This window comes from Lycorma delicatula, chromosome 4 (genome assembly GCF_047948215.1).
Source record: "Lycorma delicatula isolate Av1 chromosome 4, ASM4794821v1, whole genome shotgun sequence".
NCBI lineage: Eukaryota > Metazoa > Arthropoda > Insecta > Hemiptera > Fulgoridae > Lycorma > Lycorma delicatula.
This window is the reverse complement of record NC_134458.1, coordinates 214,377,190-214,397,194: the sequence shown is the minus strand read 5'-3', so window position 1 is coordinate 214,397,194 and position 20,005 is coordinate 214,377,190. Positions and strand designations below refer to the sequence as shown.

The window sequence follows — 20,005 nt, the reverse complement described above, 5'->3', positions numbered from 1 at the left end:
CAATCCCAGGTGGGCGGAATTTTAACAGTAGGTTTGAAAAAGCTTCTCATGTCAAAAGTGTTTTGAATAAAATGGTGATGACTTAGAAAATTAAAGTAAATATGTTAGTATTTGAAACCATTAATAATTTTTTTTTTTTTTCAGCTCTTCTCATTCTGTTACCGATCAGCCCTTACTTTTGAGCCACCCTCATAATTTCTGTTAGTAAATAAAGCCCAACAAGGGCTTTTAATAAATAAACTCTTTAGCATAGTCTTTAAGTAAAAGTAACACAACTCAAAACTACTTTTACTAGTGAATATTATCACTGTTATCGCTGGCAAGTCAGTCCAATATACAGAGTGATTTTTTAATCCTGTTACCCAATTTTAAATGTAATTTAAGAAAGGGAAATTTAGGTGAAATAAAAAAATGTATTTGTTACTTACAAAAGAGATTTAATAAAAAGCTATTACTTATATAATTGTTAAAGAATATGCTCAAAATGCCCACCCCTTGCGGTTATACAGACACGGACTCTTTCAGTATATTAGCAGAAACATTTTTAAGAGTTGCATTGGAAATATTCGTGATTAAGTCTGTAATATCGACTTCATCAATAGTGTGAGGATTGTTTTTGAAGGCGTCGGACTCAATATAGCCCCACAAAAAGTAGTCAGGAAATGTGAGGTCTAGGGACCTTGGAGGCCATAAGTCCTTGCTTATTATTCGATCGTCAAAGAACTCTTGCAGAAAATCCATGGTTTCTCGAGACGTGTGACATGCAGCGCCGACTTGCTGAAACCAGCAATACCGTTCTTGAGGTTCCAGGAGGGACACAAACTGGCGCACAATATTTGTGTATACTTAACCATTTACTGTCTGTTCGAAGAATATGAGTACGATTATACGATGACGAGATATCGCACACCACACACCAATTTTTTCAGGATGCAAAAATTTGTCTTGTAAAGCGTTTGGATTTTCAACCGCCCAAATTCGACAGTTTTGACTGTTCACATAACCATCGAGATGGATCCAAGCTTCATCACTAAAGAACACTGTGTTTAAAGATTCGATTCCGTTATCATTTACGAGAGACCTAAACCAACGGCAATATTGCAATCGCTTGTTTAAATCTGGAGGCTGAAGCTCTTGGACTAATCGTACGCGATACGGATACAATTTCAATTTTTTAGTAGCTTTCTGAACACTCGAATATGACAAACCAACTTGCGTAGAAAGTTTTCGTAAACTTTTCCGTGGAGAATTGAGCAATCTTGTTTTCACATTCTCTAAAACGTCATCAGTCAAACGAGTTGGTCGACTACTACGTTTTCTGTCGCAAACAGTACCTGTCTCTCGAAATCGGTTTGCTGGCCTAGAAATTGACATTTTTTCTGGCGGAGGAACACCAACAAATTTAATTTGAAATGATACGATAAGCATACGATTTCGTAGCAAAATATTGTTCAAGAATGAAAATTCGTTGTTCTATGGTAAAAGACATTCTGTTCGTAACACGACCGGAAACGGCACAAAGGTTTACAAAGCTCAAAGAGAATCAACTCACACTGCCGTATCTATACCGGTTGACTAGCGCTACAAACTCCGTGTCACAAAACAAAATTTCCCTTTCTTAGAAAAAAGGTTTTGCCATACTGTTTTGATATGAAAATATTTTTTCATTTGTACTTTTTCTATTTATTTTTAAGTTTTCATTATCACTCAAATGGTAAAAAAAAAAGGATAATGGTAAAAGATGGATAAAAAAATAAACATTTGAAATTTTCAGTCATACTCAAGGAAACCATTCTCTAATCTACATTCAGTTAGTCGCAATTATATTAAAAGTACAGATGTGTAATTTTTTGTGCATGTAAATCGTTATTATAATTTTATCAAACATGGCCCGTTGGTATGATTATACAAAAATAATAATAATTTATAAAAACCACATATCAATAACTTTTTTACGTGTTCAAGTACTTCCAAATCCATCTTCAGGAACTCAAAAAACTTTTGTATTATTCTTAAAATAAAAAAAAAAACTTATAATAAAACAAACATATATTAATTAAATACAACATAACAGTGGAAACTTTTATTGTGACTGGACACTAAATCGACATAATTTTTTAAAACATGACCACTGTTGACTTACGTGAGATGAATGTATTTATATTTTTTATTTTACGAATTATAAAAGTTTTTTGAGTTCCTGAAGATGGATTTGGTATCCAAAAGTACTTGAACAAGTGCTTGACCAACAAAGTTGTTGGCAAGTGGTTTTTATAAATTATTATGTTAAACTACGGTAAAATGGATACTGATTTTTTTATGTGAACATAAATAATAAATTTATTGGTTCAGAAGGACCCCAGCATTTTAAATAATCGCACATTCAACTAATGTAGACAATAATGTAACAACATGTAGTACAGGGTCCGGCATATAAACCTGACGAGTTTTGAGGGATAATAAGTAAACTGTGATTCGTTCTATTAAAACATTTAATATATCAAATTAAAGATCAATTTTTCAATTTATAGTGTATTACATATATAGATTTTTTTTTTAATATTATGTCGTCCAAATGTTTTTCATTACTCCTCACACACTCACTTAATCTAAAATTTGACATTGCTCGCTCAATCACCACTTGTGGAACTGCTTCAATTTCTCGTTAAATGGCCTCCTTGAGTTCTGCAATTGACTGTGGTCGACTACTGAAGACTTTATGTTTGAGATACCCCCACAGAAAAAATCACAAACAACCAGATCAGGTGAACGCACTGGCTAAGGAATATCGCCAAATCGAGAACTCAAACGTCCAGGAAAGGTTTCTCGAAGAATATCCATTGCGATTCTCGCCGTATGGGCGGTGGCACCATCCTGTTGAAACCAATTTTCAAGTCCTTGAAATTCATTCAACAATTTTACGTATCGATGAGATGTTACTGTTACTCTGCGATTTAACTCCTCAAAAAAATATGGGCCAATTATGCCGAACTTTGAAACCGCACACCACACTGTAACATATTGACTGTGAACTGATTTTTCAAGAATTTGCCGTGGATTATGCGACGCCCAATAACGGTAATTTTGTTTATTCACAAATCCTGACAGATGAAAATGTGCCTCGTCAAATAAAAGAATAATGCCATCCTAGTGGACATTTTCGAGGATGACCTCACAAGCTGCTTTGCGAGACGCCCAATCATTTGCACGCCCAAGTTGCTGCACTAACATCATCTTATACGGATGGAATTTCAGGTCGTCATGAAGAATTCGTCGTATACTTCGATCAGAAATGGCTAGCGCAGCAGCATGTCTCGCTGCTGAACGTCGTGGAGACTGCGTAACAGTTAACCTTACAGCGTTAATGTTTTCAGGCGTTCTCACAGTCCGTTTTCGTCCTGTCTGTTTCATTTTTAAAGCAGACGATGTGTTCCTAAAATTCTTCACCCACAACAATATCGTATTCCTACTAGGAACAGACGCGTGTCGATTTAAATTGAAATGTCTGCGAAATAATCGCTGTTACAATAAGCGAGTCATTATTTTTAAAATAGGCTTCTATCACAAACTCTCGTTGTTCACCCGACCACGAAATACTGGCTACTGAAATAGCATGAATAGACCTGTCGATGTACAACACTCCCGCCTTCTCATTGACAGTGGTGCCAACATAACAATTACTACAAAATTGTCAGATTTATATGCCGGACCTTGTATAATTCTTATTACTTATAAATAAATTATTATAACATTCTGAAACTTATTTTCATTGTATTAATTAAAACATATTTATTTTCTTAACAAAACATAATTTTTAAGTTTTAACAAAACCGTTCAAAAATCATTCTCAAAAAAATTATTTAAAATCTAAAATAAGATCATTATTTTGAGGTATCTGTAAAAAAATTAACATTTAAAAAAAATAAAATAGAAATAACTATTGAAAAATAATTACAAAGCATTGTTTTGGAATGTTCCAGGCAATTGTCCATCTCAGTGGAGTTTATCTCACATTGTCTACCAATCTGAATCAGAAATTTCAGTGGTTTAGATTGTTTTCAAGGTAACTTAATGCTTTCAACTGAGAAATTCTGAAACAATTATTTTTGTTATTAACACTGAGATAATTTGTTACACTTTTTATGTTTGTAAGTATTGTTTAATAATTTTTTTTGTGTGTATATTAATTACACAATATCTACTGATGACTTAAAAAAAGAATTATGAAGTAAACATTTAGTTTTAGATTTAAAATTGTTATGTACGTGGTTTTTGTATACCTTTAAAAGTCACTAAATGTAAAATACTGCTTTAACATATTTTTAAAGGATCTACCTTCATCAGAGGCATAATTTAAACATAAAAAGTTGAAACTTTAAAATAAACTAGTTCAGGTTCAAAAAATATATGTTTAATTTAACTGCATTTGAAATAAGATTACCTTACAGTTACATAAATATTCACTTATATTTATTATATTGTACTGATTTCAAATTACTATTCCCCTCTATTTGTTTCTCTTATAAAACTCAGATACTTAGAGCTGTTCCTGGAAAATTTCAGAAAAACTAGTCAAGAGCATAGGTTCTGAAGATGTATGAAATATAGGTGATGCATTTAGATCATGAGTGTTGTGAAACATGGATTATATGAATGTAATAATAAATATAAATGTAATATAAATTCTTAATATGTTACTGAAATGACTTCAAAACCCAGCACTTGTTTAGATTAATAATTTAGTATTATATAAACAGCCTTAAAAAAATCACATCTTAGTTTTATTAATTTGGAAGTTTCAAAAATGCACTGTTTAATGTCCTAATTAGTGATGCCATTGAGATGTATTTCTTAGTGCCATAATCTAAAAATTGATAGTAGTGTACAATGTACAAGAGGATACAAAATCATGTGTTATGTATTCCATCTGATTAACCAAAAACCAATTAAGAATTTAATGATAGAAGAATATAAATACCCATGTAATTTTTTTGACTGGACTTATTCCAGCAAAGATTTTTTTTTTTTTTAAACTGGTTGATTCTTGTGGTAAGAGGTTTAATTTTAATTAGTTGTCACCTTAAATTACATTTAAATAAATTATTACTTTCATTATGGATGTTGACATTACTTGATATTATGAAAAGTGGAGCAGTTCTTCATTGTTAATGAAATTTTAATCTTTCAAAGCCTGAAATTACATATGCTTGCAAAATAAGAAGAAAGTATATGACATTCTTGCAAAATAAGAAGAAAGTATATGACATTATATATATAGAAGGCAATTTACAACATATTCTCATTGTTTGGGTTTAATAGAATCTTAGGTTGCTACATTAAAATGAGTGTAAGCAGTGTACCAGATCCAGTACAATTTTTTTATAACGACCTTCAAAATCAGTAAAATATCGTAAAACCTTTTAAGTAAGGAACAAGCACTGAATAAAAGAATTTGAATCTTTGGTAAAAGCGAGTTATATTTTTTTAATGTACCAGAGACATCTGTTGAAGAATTATTGCACTATAAATTAACAAAATTAATGTAAGATTCATTATTTGTCTTGTAATTTTTATTTTAATTCTGAAAATTGAATTAATTTTTGGTAAGTTTATTTGTTCTAAATAGTTTTGTTTAAACAGGATTATCATTAACTGTGGAACTTAAATGTACGGTATTTTGCAATATGGCGGCATGTGGCTTTGTTGACACTTGATGTAAATTAACGTTCAACTAGTAATAAGCGATTTTTATACAGTTTTATTTCTTGTGATATTACAGTTTAGGATTTGTTTCGCCTTAATTACCAATGTGATCTGTTAAAAACTTAAATTTAATTTATAAGACTTGATTTTTTAAAGTTCCGCCTTTTTACAAGGTTTGACCTAGTGTGTTGTGTGCACTGCAGTACTTTTTTATGTTATCATTGGATGACAGGTGAGTGATTTCAAGGTATTGTAACCGTTATTTTATACATTCTTAAGAATAGCCTTCAAAACAAATTAATATCACATTTTCTCGTATGTTATATTGACATGTTAAAATATTGTAGTTTTTTATTAGAATGTACCATTTCTTGAGATACTGCTAGATAAATTTATTTCTTGCAGGTAATATTAAACTTTTTAATACCTACCCAATTTAGTATATAAATTGTTTAAGCGGCATATTTTTGTTTTAAATTCCGTTTTGGTTTGTCTTGCCATAATTATTTGTTGGTTTTATTTATTTTGTTGCTGTTTAATGCTGTGACATTACTTAAAATAAATTAATTTCGTCGAAAATACTTCCCACACAGATTTTAATCAGAAACATATGATTTTTTTTTTAGTTGGAAGTTGTGTGTAGATGCGATTTTTATTTTTAAGTTTTTGGTATAAATATAACCAACATTGAAATAATCATACAGCACTGTATTTATTGATGTTCAAACCTTCACCTTTTTTGTTGTATAAGATATTAAAAGAACTAGTATCATTAACATATAAGATTTCACTCCTTTTAGTTTTATTACAGATTTGGATCACCTTGTACATTTTGTGCAAAAGATCATTTAGGTCCAGCAGTCGTACTTTGAATCGTTCCATTATTTTATTCACTGAATAGATTGTTACCATCTAACTTTAAATATTAATAAAATCATTGCCTTGTGTTTCCCAAGTAGACATAACATTTTTAATCACATTGATAAAATTACCATTAATGATAACACCAGTATTAATATTGGCCACAAAGCAAGATCTCTGAATGTTTTATTAGATGACAAATTCTCATGGGATGATAAATTGATTTCATTTGCAACAAAATTAAAACTGAAGTATAATATCACTTGGAGTTTCCTTTAAAAGTCAGAAAAGTTTTCCAAGGTACAAAAATTGATGCCCAATTTGATGCCTGTAAATATAAATGTGCCCATAAATATAAAATTACGTAGACTGATATTAGAAAACTAAAAATGTTAACTTACCCTTGTGTTTATATTTATGAATGTATAAAAGAATTAGTCTAGTTTTAATCTAGTCACTTATTCTTAAAAATATATAAACATTACAAAATCAGATAACAAAACTGTTTTCAACACAATACTTAAGCTTATAAGAAAGGGCCTTATTATGCTTCCATTACCATTTCCAATAAGTTACCAAACAATTTCCCACAATTTTATTTAAAATAGAATTGAAAAGTCTTTCTTTACAAAAAGAATATTATTCTGTCAATGAACTTTTTAATAATTCTGATTTTAAAAAAAACCTTAATTTTTTTGTCTTGTTTCAACGTGAATTTAAATATCTATGCAAATAGTTTTCATTAACCCTAACACCTAAATTTGTAAATTTATTATTATTGTATAGTGTATAGTTTGTAATTTAATGTAAATAGAAAAGTAAAGATTGAAACAGATAAATTTTAATATATTTTAATTTTGAAATTCTAGAGAAATTCGTCCTTTAAGGAAAGACACCTGAAAAACTCATTAATAAAAATGTACGGTCATTAGATACAAATTGCTCTGGAGCTAAAATGGTTTATTTAATCAATGTGATTTTTTCACTCTTAACATATCTTAATCAACATTAATACATGTGTCCCATCTCTGAATCAGCATATTTATGCCTGCTGCAAAGAAATCTTTGTCTCGTTGGAACCAGTTTAGCATATTTTCTTTGATGTTGCTTCTGCCATTAAATGCATCTTACCACGTAGCACCTCCTTGAGTGGACCAAAGAAATGGAAATCCAATGGAGCCAAATCAAGACTGTATGGGGGATAAGGTAGTATCCCTTCCCAAATCAATTGTTTGATAGTTTAAGTTACCTGAGCCATAAGAGAATGGGTGTTATCAAGAAGCAGAATCATGCCTTTGCACAGAGATCTGGGGTGTTTTTTCAACATGGCTGGCTTCACTTCATTGATAAGCATGTCAAAGTAGAATGCGCTGTTTATTATTCACTGATCTTATAGAAAATCAAAAAGAATTTGGGCTTTTTGCTTCTCAAAAGATTGTCATCATGGTTTTTTTCTGCTGCTGGTTGAGTTCAGAGTTTTTTATTGACAAATAAACTCATGTGCTTTCACTGCATGCTCTGTCTTTTTGAATCCGATTCATAATAGTTAATCTGTATCTTATCACAGGTTAGAATAATGTGTGAAAAAGTATGACTTCCTGCTTGTCTCCTTATAGTGATTTGTAAACTCTCTTGGAATCTTAAGCTTGTTGTCAGTGCTAATTATGAACTACACTAACACTTGTTATTTTTTAGTTACAATTTCAACTGTAATCCATCAGTCTTCTTGGATGAGAGAATCTATGCAAATTTAATGTACTGAAGTTGAAACATCAATTGGATGCGCAGAATGGTGCTCATAAGTCAAGTTCAACCATCTATAAATTTTTCTCCTCTGTAAACATTTTTGTGGTTCATATAACTTTATTCTTATTGTTTGATCATATGAGAGTGAATAACAACTTGTCTTTCACCTTTGAAAAGCAAAAAATGGATTCAATCTTACACTCTATTAAACTACTTGGCAAACTTCAAGAGAATTCACCATCATAGTGTTTTCAAACAGCTGACCAGAAGTGACAGAATTAGCAGCTTACTGTTCTGAAAGTATCATAGCCCTCTTCCAACTGTTTTGCCTCCATAGCTATTTGTATCTAATTATTGAATGACCCTTATGTATATATAAGCTTCTTCTGCAAGGCAAGCATCATTGTCATCTTTTCTTGTAATTATAAGGTGATGTCATATGTTGAAATTACAAAATACAGATTTTTGTATTGTATTCCCACTTGTGGATCTAATTACTGTCATTTTTGTGTATATTAAACTTTTTTTTAAAATTTACACACTAAAAGCAAATGAATTTAAAATAGTAATTCCTTATAATTGAAGCTCAGTCTGTTGTTTTTCTGTTTTTATAAATCTGATTGCTCAGTCAGTATAATTTACCCTGAGAATAAATAAAGAATAACAAAACGCTGATTTAAAAATATATATAAATATAATTTGAATAAATAAAATTTTTTACTTTATTGAAAGACTAATTTATTTCCTTTTTTCTCATAATTAAATATGTTTGTTTATACACTGTACTCCACAAATTATGCTTTGTAGGAGGATATAGTAAAATGTATTGGTTTTTTTTCTTGAGTAACTACTCTTGAATCACAAATCACTCAGAAATTATGTAGCTATTTCTATGAATAACTATTATCCCTTGCCTGGCTTACTAGGAAGATTTTCCATTGCCTTTTTCACTTAGCCAGATGTATGGTTGCATGTCAGCATTCCAAGCCCCCTGAAATGTAGATGATAATCAGTTCTATAGCTGATACCTTCATTCTGTTCACCACAACATTGGCTGTGTAGTGAACATCAGTACTTGTGAGTAAGCAACTTTAACTGGTTTCAATTGTATCTTATTTTTTTACATCATCACAACCATAAGAAAGAGTAGGACAAATATTGGAAGGTAACAGATTATGTACCCTGTTTTGAAATTAAACATTGCATTAAATACACTACTTCAACTCAGAAAGATAATTCAGAGTGTTGGAAATAATTTAATCAAAATTATGATATTATAATTGCGAGATAAATTAATTGCACTGAAATTGTATTTGCATATTGTCATAGCTCACTGTACACATGAAGGGTCATACAGAATAGGGTTAAACGATCTCTGTCCCAGGCAGCTGATCTAAATGATCTCAGTCTTATAATAAAATGCTGTAGTAATTAATTTTCTAGTTATAAAATCAAAAATTCACAGAGTTACGTCTGTGTATTATTATGTATAGTATATTATGTCTAGTATTATGTTTAATTTGAAATTATCAGCAGTTGCTAGTGCTCACATCTGTTTTGCAATTATTTTGAGTTTTTCCATTTAGTCTGTACTATAATACAGATTTAATAGTATCAGAGCATGAAAGTAAGTTTAATGAAAAAAATGAGCATTAATGAAAATGTTATTATGAGGTACATTTTACAAATAATAGGTTGTAACACAGAACTTGAAAACGGATACAGAAAGCAGAATATAAAAATCTGGAAATAATTGTAAGTCCAATATTTAAGTATAATGTGTAAATTAAGTTTAATTTTTTTATTAATGAAGGGGGACCAGCATCTTTCATTTGTGTAAAAACCTATAAAATAAACAATTTTAACTCCTAAAAACACAAAAAGGTTTGAGGCAAAAATGTATTGTTTATTGAAAGTTTTTTATAAACAATTAATTATACTTATGTAAGGTCTGAACACTTTCACGAAACTACTTTCTTATATTTGCAGTAATTAAAAAAGGTTGGGTTATAGAAAGTATAGATGACTAACATATAACACACACAGGAGCTGTGTGTTAATAAAAGTATCGGAATCCCTAAATAGCTTTTCAACAATTATTTACTGTATCTGAAAATGATGTACATTGTTTTTAGACCATCAAGCAAATGTGAAAAACCGTTAAATGATTTTCATATTTACATGCAGGGTACCAAAAAAAAAAAGAATTATTTTCTGTAGGCAAGTGGGTTGGCAGTGCTGTCCTCTCACTGCTTAGTTGGCTAGGTAGCATTCATGAGAAACCATCACAGCAGACTAGGGTGATTGTTTTCTTAAACCCTTCTCTGCCCATGATTTTATGATTGCAAACTTTAAGGAGCCAATGTACCAGCATCAAATTCTTTTTCCTGTTAAAAAAGCAGTGGCAGAAACAGTTTCAATACTTAAGAAAGCTCTAAGACAGGCAAAAATTTACAAGTGGTTTGCTCTGTACAGAAGTGGGCAAATGTTACTTGAAGATGAAACCTGTTTAAGGTTGTCCCTCATTGTCCAGAACAGATGAAAATTTCAAATAGTGCGCGATGCCATCCTGTTTGATCGTCACAAAATGGTCAAAGAATTGGAGTAAATAACTGGAATTTCCTGGGGTTCATGCCAAAAAATCCTAACAAAGATTTGAACATGAGACGCATTGCAGCAAAATTTGTTCCGCAACTGCTTTCCAATGACCAAAGGGAGAACTGTCTGAGAATGTACCAGGAATTGAAAGAACAGTTACAAATTGACCTGAATCTTTTGTTAAAAAGGTGTAAAAGGTGATGAATTAATGGTGTTATGGTTATGACCCTGAAACAAAGCAGCAGTCCAGCCCATGGAAAATAGCTTCATCACCCAGACAAAAACAAGCACGGTAGGTGAAATCAAATTTGATATCCATGTTAGTTTGTGTTTTGACATCAAAGGAGTCATTCATGTTGAATTTGTTACTCAGGGCTTCAGAGTGAACCAACATTACTATCTATGCAAGTGCTGAAGCGATTGCATGAGGCTATGAGAAAAAAGCGATCTGAATTGTGGCGATTGGAAGGATGGCTGCTTCATCATGACAACATACCTGCCCACACAGCATTGAAAGTCAACCAGTTTTTGAAGACAAACAGCATGACAGTGGTTTCTCACTTCCCTTACTCGCCTACCTAGCTCTCTGCGACTTATTCCCAAGAATGAAGAAAAACTTGAAGGGAAACTGTTTTCAGGATGTAGAAGAGGTTAGGAAAAAAATCACAGAAGGCATTTACAACATTAATTCAGAAGAGTATAAAAAATGTTTCAAACAGAAAAACCGTTGGGGATAAGTGCATATCATCTAATGGACAATTTATTGAAGGGGATTGATGTTTTAAGATGTTATCTTAAATAAAAATAACACTAATAACTCTAGTTATTAGTACCTGACTAGTACTAGATTCCATGATGAGTGATGGAATTACTCATTCGTGCATGCCACCTAGTAAAAAAAAATCAGGAACTAACAGTATTAGGCAGGAACTACTAAAAGATATGAATCTGTGTTAATATAAAACAGTGTTAGTATGGGAACCCATCGATTAGATATTAATTACATACTTTTCAACCATTAAACATCATCATCTGGTGTAAGCTTGGCAGCAGGTCCCTTTCACAATCACTGCCTCCATCCTCTTCTGTCACAAGCCTTCATCCCTTTGTAACTTCAAATCTTCACCTCATCTATTAACGTCATCCTTGCTTCCTTCTCCTTCTACTGACCCTTCCAATGCAGTTTTCAAGATTCTACTTCCTCTAACCACGTCCTAACCAGGTCCCTTTTATGAACTTCCTGCAGTATGTCCTCTTTCTTCTTTAATTCTGTCCATTACTTCCTCACTCTAAGAGGCACCAGTCTTGAGCTGTTCTTATGAGAATAATGATGTTTACTATAGAGCCAGTTGTGTAGTGAAAAATTGATTTGTAGACTGATTATCATCTTTATTTTGGCAGACTTATGGTGTGATCTATGACAATACATTCAACTCTGTGATGAACCAATAGGAAACCGCTTCACTCTATTCTAAACTATTTACTATTTGATTTTTTTGAGAACGGTTATGCCATTTTTGAAGAGAATTGACGCATTAAAAAAATTAAGTAATGGCAACACAATTTAGGGTTATATCCACATTCTATGTCGGCCAGGCGAATTAGTAATCTTACAAGATTTATATTTGTCAATTTTATTTTTATCTGTCAAATAGCTTTTTTATGGCGGTTGACCAAAACATATCTCATTAAAAATTTTTTGTTCATACCTTTTTTAATGCTATTAGTCAAGACAAAAAATTTCTTGTACTAAAAATACATAACTTAAAGCCAGACATGCAGACTCTAATTGAGTTATTGCTTTTTAAATACTGCTGTTTTCATGTTTGTGTGAATCTGTCAGTTACTTCCTCTATTTATTATTTAATTCCTAATTTATAAAAAAAATGTTGTTCAAAAGTAATTCAAAATAGCCCCGGCTTTGTATTACTTCTATTTTATTATATGAAACTTAATTTTTAATCATAGCCATTAATGGAGCATTGCCACCAGTTATCCTACGAAATGGGAAATACATTGATTAACTTAAATAATTATAACGGTCTATTAAATGTGGTTATTACCATCTGTAATTTCTTTTTATAACATACCCTTTTATTTTCTAGATTAACTAACTAGCTAATCTTTTCGGAATTTTTAAAGAAGACGCCCGCAGCTGATCTGTAGTTGTAGTTAGTTGTTAGATTGCACCACTGAAAAGAGAAAATAAATAAATAGTACACATTTTTCTTTTTAAGTACATACATCATTAAGATAATACAATGATACTGTAATAATAAAATAAAGTACAGTATTTTTTGAGTACAGTAATTTACTTTGTATAACCTCAAGAACCTAACCTGTATTGCTGCATTATAGTAATACATTAAATATCATTAAAATAATACTGTAGTAATAAATAGTAAGATAAAGTACAGTATTTTTTGAGAGTACAGTAATTTACGTATATCATTTAGTGTATAACTTAAGAACCTAACCTGTATTTCTGCATTAAATGTGAGTCAATTTACGCGATTTCAATATACGCGGAAATTTTCCAGATCGTAACACCCGCGTAAATTGAAGGTGCACTGCTTAATAAATTTATATAAATAACTAATTTATATATATAAAACAAATAAATCTAAAAGTGTTCAATATAATCGAACCAAACTTAACCTACGCTCGCCCAAGTTTGGTTAGATTATATTTATTATATAAAGTTATTAGTAATTTTATTTTCTCCTTTCAGTGGCGCCACCTAACAACTAACTACAGATCGGTTGCGGGCATCTTCTTGGAAAGTTCCTTCTTTATTTTAATTAATTCTTCACATTAATTATTATCTTATTAATTCCATTTTTCACATTAATTAGACCAAGTGGTTAGTAAAATTGTACTGATTGTTTTTATTACATTCATCTGTAATGCTTAAGGAACCTGGTTAATTTTAGTTATTTTACTAAATTTAATCCTTAAATGTTATTTTGGTTTTTTTATTTAATTAAAGACAGTGTCTGAGAAAGTACATAACATCTACTGCTTAAATAAAAATAAAATCATATTCTGTTTCCTGAAACATTGTGATTGTGGAACCATCAGATTGTAAATATTGCAATTTATAACCAAGTTTAGCACTTATAATTAAACTACATTTAACTTTTATAAGTGCTAAACTTTTATATTTATAATTATTTCATATTGTTACCTTAAACAAAAATAATATTCAAAGTAAAGAGTTTTTTTTAATGACTACATCAACATTTCATTTTCCCAGTATACCGTGAATTAATAATATCAGAAATGAGTGAGTAAAAGTTGTATTATTATACTTGTTATATCTTTTTTTGGTGCTGCGCCTGGGATGAGCCTTCCCGGACTCTTAACAATTAGCTATACCTCTCCACCCTTCGCCCTTTCCACCAATCCTGTCACTGTCATCTCTCTCAAATACAACATCATTCCAATCTCACACTACCCCTTTTTATTACAGTCTCATTGGATATTCAAACACTGCATTCACTATTTCTTTCATTTTTCCTGGTCTCATCATAGTCTATACATTCCATGTAGCTGTAATTACGTCATTCTGTTTTTGATTTTACAGTTTTCCCAGCCCCTATCCAAGTCTGTTTGGATGGTATCAAGGTTCTTTATCCGGTGTAGGACTGTCGACATGACCAGCAGTCCCTCATCCTGAAGGAACATGGATTGTTCTGTAAGGACCACCGTACTTTAATCGAGTTAGTCCAGCTTAGAGGCCCCAGTTGCCCTCACCCTTTCCACCAAGGATAGGATTTGCTGGTTATGTAGACCATTTATCGGTTCCGCCTACTCTTTGTTAATGCCCCCCACCAAGAATCGGTAATCAGCCTTTTATCCTACTTCACAGTCCTATTAATTCTAAGTTGCTATATTCTTAGATGTTCCAGGTGTAAAGGAACCATCCAAATGTATGGGGTTGCAGTTTAGTCTTATCTGGGCCTATTATTGCACTAACCTTTTTTTGTATTAATATTGGGTTTATTTGACTCATTAACCGTTAACCTTTTTGTGTAGCTACTGGAAAGGAACAAAAACTAAAAGTTGATCTTGTGGCACCAAATACCACTGCAATGACACTGAGAACAGATTACTCAGATTATACGGAAAAATGAATCCACGATTAAAAAAAGTGATAAGTATGAAAAAAGAGGATCTATCCCTAAGAGTAAACTGGAGTAGTTTACTGTCTCGCTCAGGACCCTCTTTTGATCTTCAATTACATCAATAATTTGAATGATTTTTTTTTTTTAATATTGTACCTTGCAAAAAGTAACAAACTGATTAAAGTTTGACAGTATTTGGCACTAATCCTTGTTCAACCATTTTTACAACAAAAAAAAAAATAAGAAAGCTATATTAACTCTAACAACCAAATTACACCTGTAACGAGAAGTTGAAATCTTGTTAAAAGTAGTTATATAAATCTTTTTATTGGTTAAAGATATAGGGTCTTACAGTGACAGAAAACGGATTTGTTTTAACAGTTGTATCAGTGACAGTGTTTTTATGTGGAACGATGGTCAATTAGGGAAGAAAACAAACAGAAAAGGGAAATTAAATTACATTTCATTGAATTCCAAGGCTGTAGAGACTTATTATCTTTGTTGGTTTGTGTTATAAATTACCTTTATTATAGTATTCAATCGTATTCTACTTAACCTGATGCAATGCAACAATGACCCGTTATGTTGACTGCACGCCGCAAAGTAATAAAACAAATAAAAAAGATGGGAAAAAAACAAACCGGATCTCTACTAACCATTCCATTCCCTCCGCCAGCTATTAAGTTGGCTGTAAACTAAATGTGTATTCTACCACGAGCGGCGACTGTTGTCTTGATATTATGGCTGCTGGTGCTGCCTCTACCGGTGCATTCAGTTAAATACCGACAGATCAAGTCTTATAATAATCTGTTATGTAGTGAAAGGCCTTTAGGGAATTAGCCGACCTGTTTGATGAACGACATGAGCTTGTGTTAATATAGCTGTCCTAGACGTACGTGTCTCAGGATTTTAATGCTGTAAATTGTGAGAGAATAATAGCAGCTTGCTATCTATACAGCTATTCATCCGATAATGTAAAGATGTTAACAGTGTTCTAAGAATTGTACAGATACTTCTTTTCTTTTTTTTTATTGTTATCTTTGTTACCTCTAACCACAAAGATGGGCGTTATTTAGTCTCGTCAAACACACACCCTTTTTTCTATTAGGTGTAGCCAGATACCACTGCCTACATTACAGGTCATTGATTTTTATATTTATCCGTCTGTTCCTTTATTATTTATTTAGCTCGTTCAAATTCGGATGATCATTAAAATTACGAGAAATTATCACATTGCAACGTGAATTTATTCATTCTTAGATCCTTTCTGGTAAAGCAGATAATTAGGACAGTTAATAGTTTTTTCACTATTCAGATTACGACGTGACATTAAAAATTACTATTTATAATTACGGATGCGTTAAGTGTCTTACCGATAGCTTACATTATTAGACCCACCGGGTTGGTCTAGTGGTGAACGCGTCTTTCCTAATCAGCAGATTTGAAAGTCGAGAGTTCCAGCGTTCAAGTCCTAGTAAAGCCGGCTATTTTTACACGGACTTGAATACTAGATCGTGGATACCGGTGTTCTTTGGTGGTTGGGTTTCAATTAACCACACATCTCAGGTACGGTCGAACTGAGAATGTACAAGACTACACTTCATTCACACTCATACATATCCTCATTCATCCTCTGAAGAATTATTTGAACGGTAGTTACCGGAAGCTAAACAGGAAAAAGAAAAAAAAAGCTTACATTATTATGTATAATGCCTGCATACAATTTCGTTGGCTAGCTTTAGATAATTTTTCTCAACGTATCAGTTTTACAATAGATTGCATTGGACTGTTTTAGTTGAAAATTTTGATGACATTCATGTGACTGTTCAACGGAAATTCTGCCCGAACAGATCAACAAAGAAATTAATCGGGTGTAAAGGGGCAACTCTTTGTCGTATGAAGTATGAGAATACTATAATCAAAAATTTGCTTTTTTTAAAGACTAGAAAAATGTTTTAGTATGTAATTATTTAGAAGGAAAAAAATATCGGATGCGATATCGAATAATGCTTACTTTTTACTGTCCAGTCTCTGTAATTTGGTGTGTACGATATAATAGGGTTGCAGAAGGACCGAAAATTTCGAACAACTGGGCGTCGAGGGATTTTAAAAATGAACGTATAATTCGAGAAAATATTTAATAAAGTCGATTGAGATTATAATAATGAGATTTCATTTTTAAAAACCCATTATTAAAAGTTTGTTTATACGTTCGAAATTATTTAATACGAAGTTCATCAACAGGGTTTTTATGTTTATAAAAAGGTTTTTTTGAAAAATTAGCTTCAAATGTTGATTTGGGGAATTGTTTTTAATTTAGAATTTATTTGCTTCATTTTTCAGCTTATTTGTGACATTTGTTGAAGATCAACTGGTTTTGTAAAGCAAAGTCACGGTCTGCAATATAAGATCCAGAGAAGTTCATTGAAGAAAATACTGAATCAGGTTCTAAAATTTCCTCAATATCAGTAACGAGATCTCTGTACCGGTAAGTAAATATTGTGTTTAAATTATGATGAAACTTTCTATAAATAGATTTAAAAAGCTGCCTGTTGAGCATTTTCCAAGTTACCATCTGTTTTTATTATGTTAATTTAATTCGTTACCATAATAAATAAAAATTGGTTGCAACAGTTTCCATGTTTTACATGATACTTCTTACACATTCCCTTCTTCAGGATATGAAAATAAATGTGAATGCCCGTGCTCTTGATCATCATAGGGTATATGGCAACGCTGGTGTGGTCAGACTACTGGATGTGGCTACAAAGATTATGAATATATCACTTGGTATTTGAAGTTTCCAGATATTAGAGGTGGAACTCCTGGGAAAAGTTTTCCAAAATGAGGCAGATTTCTGTCCTGCATTTTCTACAGGATTGGCTCTAAAGCTCTGATTATAATTAGGCTTTTCTTATATATGCAAGTAGCAATAGTGCTTTATTAATTTCTAATCAGTAGAAGTAAAGAGTAGAAAGTCTCAAATTAATGAAGATTCTATTTTGAGATTTAATCCTTAAATCAAAATATTTGGAGGGATTAGGAAGCCTGGCTTACCTGGTAATATACAGTCCTCAGGTGGTACGGGTGAGAAAGCATCGTTCATGTAACAGCTACCGGAGACTTGAGTCCTTAGACATTATTGGTATTTGACCATTCATATAGCAACTAACTTTCAGGGCTTTGCATGAATCCCATGGGATTCTTTCCAAGGCTACCATACATCATTGAGTGAAAAGATCAGAACGGTAAAAGACAGCAAAGCAACTATGAAATGGAAAAAAACCGATCAAAGGCTCTCCTTTGCCTGTAATCCCTCGGAAAATGGTGTCATAGTTATCCAGGTTGGAGCAGTAGATTGTACCAACAATTTTGCATTAACCAACTCAAATAATGCTACAGCAAATTACTTTTCCTCAAAAAATACTTCAGACTTACTTGCTTTAATTTTTTGTGTCAGGTTCTAATGTAAAATTTTCAGTCCAATAATATTATATTAATATTTATTGGTGATATTTTTTCTCAATTAGTTAATTTCCACAGACTTTCAGAAGTATGATATTAATATGGAATAATATATTTTACAAGAATCTCTATTTTACATTGCATTCACAATGTAGTTCTCAGATTTTTCAACTTGTTTTGATCTAATTTTACCCTCTTTTCCTCTCCCCTGTTTTTTTTCATCAGCCTATCGACTATTGGATATTCCTCTTTTCTGTTATAGGATCTCCATTTTAGAATTTTCTTAGCCCTGAGTCCATTCTTGCTGAATGATTTTTTCGATTACCATTTCATCCTTGCTGTCAATTCTCAAACTCCAGTTTGTCTTCTCATCCAACTCTGTCTCGTTTAGTCACAACTGTATCCCTAAAATTGACCTTTCCTTAGCTCTCAGTCTTTACAGAAATAGTTCTATAAAATTATATTATATTCATAAGGGTGTTATCCTCTGAAACTTAGATCCACCCCCTCCAAACAATAAAATATACAACTGATTAGGTTGTATGTAGACCTCCCATCGTTCTACGTCAGAAATGATATACAGGGAAATTCTTATCTTTTGCTATTTCTTGTTTTTACTTTTATATGCTTTGTCCATGCGCACACGACAATAACTTTAGGATGATTAAGATTTCACCAAAAATGTTGAGGATTGTTTCATGAGCTTGGAAGAAAGAAAATTGTAGTAAGAGATCAGGTTTGTTGTTGTATTGTTAAGTCTGAGTAAAACTCAATATTTTCTACTACAGCCAAATATAGCTTCTATTCTAAGTTTTGGATTACAGTTTATCCCAAACTGAGTAAAATGTGCTGTAATAAATGATACTATGGTGTCTAGTTAATCAAGTATGTGTTGTTCATTATATCAAAATTCATCAAGTGACGTGATGTAATGTGCAACTTGATTTGAGTTATTAAATTTAAATTTCAATTGAATTATTTATCACAAGATATCTTTTACTATTACGATTCAGTCGAATGAATATAAATTAATTTAGATAACTTTTGAATGCCGTTGAACCGTTTATTGTTTTCAATTGTTACAGTTTGTTCTAAATCCAGTCAAGCGTATTTAATTTTCCCCCCCAAAAAAATAAAAAGTATGTTTCTACAGATTTAATAATTGGTTTTAATTTTTAATAGTAAATATAAAGAGTTTAATTAAGTATCTGTCCCAGGTGTAACATCCTCAAAAAATTGAATAATTTAGTTCTCTTAGGGTCCTTCAGTTATTAAAGAGACAAATGACTAGAAATTATTTTTTATTCAATGAAAATGAAACTACAGCTACTTTTCAATGTAACCACCGATGGCATTTAGGCACTTGTCCCATCTTTCTGTGAGCTTTCTTATATTAGCAGTAAAGAATGGTTCATCTTGATGTCAAACTAGTGATAAATGAGCCTTTCTTATACCTCAGTCTTGATATGCCCGTTGTGGCGAACTCAGTGCCACATAAAAACTCT

General features: G+C 31.7%; 1 protein-coding gene across 3 annotated transcripts in view; it reads left to right on the top strand.

The window, feature by feature from the left end:
* Window positions 1–5,693: 5,693 nt before the first annotated feature.
* LOC142324276 (kelch-like protein 26) overlaps window positions 5,694–20,005 on the top strand; it is a 105,184-nt gene continuing 90,872 nt past the window's right edge. Inside the window, exons 1-2 of one of the 3 annotated variants that reach the window (XM_075365171.1) lie at window positions 5,694–5,935; window positions 17,379–17,523. The gene's annotated coding sequence lies outside the window, so the exon portion shown is untranslated. Of the gene's footprint in view, window positions 5,936–6,005; window positions 6,109–15,987; window positions 16,010–17,378; window positions 17,524–20,005 lie in introns of those variants that run through there. The other 2 variants (XM_075365172.1, XM_075365173.1) reach the window with 2 other exon arrangements.